The sequence below is a fragment of the Chiloscyllium plagiosum genome, chromosome 40, assembly GCF_004010195.1.
Source record: "Chiloscyllium plagiosum isolate BGI_BamShark_2017 chromosome 40, ASM401019v2, whole genome shotgun sequence".
In the NCBI taxonomy this organism is placed as follows: Eukaryota; Metazoa; Chordata; class Chondrichthyes; order Orectolobiformes; family Hemiscylliidae; genus Chiloscyllium; species Chiloscyllium plagiosum.
In genome coordinates, this window is record NC_057749.1 from 1,005,825 (window position 1) to 1,007,411 (window position 1,587).

The 1,587-nt window shown below is 46.2% G+C and overlaps 1 protein-coding gene across 4 annotated transcripts in view; it reads right to left on the minus strand.

Annotated features, from left to right (window-relative positions):
* The window catches only part of tbc1d2b (TBC1 domain family, member 2B), a 161,623-nt gene that overhangs the window by 45,580 nt on the left and 114,456 nt on the right, over positions 1-1,587 (minus strand). The window lies entirely within an intron of this gene.

Here is a 1,587-nt window from a genome sequence, read left to right on the forward strand (position 1 = left end):
GGTGGTAAAAAAGGAGGGGGGGTGGCGTTGCTAATTAGAAATGGTATAACGGCTGCAGAAAGGCAATTCGAGGGGGATCTGCCTTTGCAGGTAGTATGGACTGAAGTCAGAAATAGGAAAGGAGCAGTCACCTTGTTGGGTGTTTACTATAGGCCTCCCAATAGCAGCAGAGATGTGAAGAAACAGATTGGGAAACAGATTTTGGAAAGGTACAGAAGCCACAGGGTAGTAGTCATGGGCGATTTCAACTTCCCAAATATTGATTGGAAGCTTTTCAGATCAAGTAGATTGGATGGGGCGGTTTTTGCGCAGTGTGTCCAGGAAGCTTTTCCAACTCAGTATGTAGATTGTCTGACCAGAGGGGAGGCCATATTGGATTTGGTACTTGGTAACGAACCGGGACAAGTAATGGGCTTGTTAATGGGTGAGCATTTTGGTGATGGTGACTACAATTCTGTGACTTTCACCTTGGTTATGGGGAGAGATAGGGCGTGCAAAAGGGCAGGCTTTACAATTGGAGGAAGGGTAAATACGATGCTGTAAGACAGGATCTGAGGAGCATAAGTTGAGAGCATAGGCTGTCAGGGAAGGATGTCGTGGAAATGTGGAACTTTTTCAAGGAACAGATACGGCGTGTCCGTGATATGTATGTACCTGTCAGGCAGAAAAGAGATGGTCGTGTGAGGGAACCTTGGTTGACGAGGGAGGTTGAATGTCTTGTAAAGTGGAAGAAGGAGGTTTACATAAGGTTGAGGAAACAAGGTTCAGACAGAGCATTGGAGGGATACAGGATAGCCAGGAGGGAGCTGAAGAAAGGGATTAGGAGAGTTAAGAGAGGGCATGAAGAATCTTTGGCGGGTAGGATCCAGGATAACCCCAAGGCCTTTTATGTGTATGTGAGAAACATGAGAATGTCGAGAATGAGGGTAGGTCCGATCAAGGACAGTAGTGGGAGACTTGTGTATTGAGTCGGAAGAGATAGGAGAGGTCTTGAATGAGTACTTTTCTTCAGTATTTACAAATGAGAGGGACCGTATTGTTGAAGAGGAGAGTATGAAACGGTCTGGTAAGCTAGAAGAGATACTTGTTAGGAAGGAAGATGTGTTGGGCATTTTGAAAAACTTGAGGATAGACAAGTCCCCGGGCCTGACGGGATATATCCTAGGATTATGTGGGAAGCAGAGAGGAAATTGCAGAACCATTGGCAATGATCTTTTCGTCTTCATTGTCAACGGGGGTGGTGCCAGGGGACTGGAGAGTGGCGAATGTTGTGCCCCTGTTCAAAAAAGGGAATAGGGATAACCCCGGGAATTACAGGCCAGTTAGTCTTACTTCGGTGGTAGGCAAAGTAATGGGAAGGGTACTGAGGGATAGGATTTATGAGCATCTGGAAAGACACTGCTTGATTAGGGACAGACAGCATGGATTTGTGAAGGGTAGGCTTGCCTTACAAGTCTTATTGAATTCTATGAGGAGGTGACCAAGCATGTGGATGAGGGTAGAGCAGTGCATGTAGTATACATGGATTTTAGAAAGGCATTTGATAAGGTTCCCCATGGTAGGCTCATGCGGAAAGTCAGGAGGCAT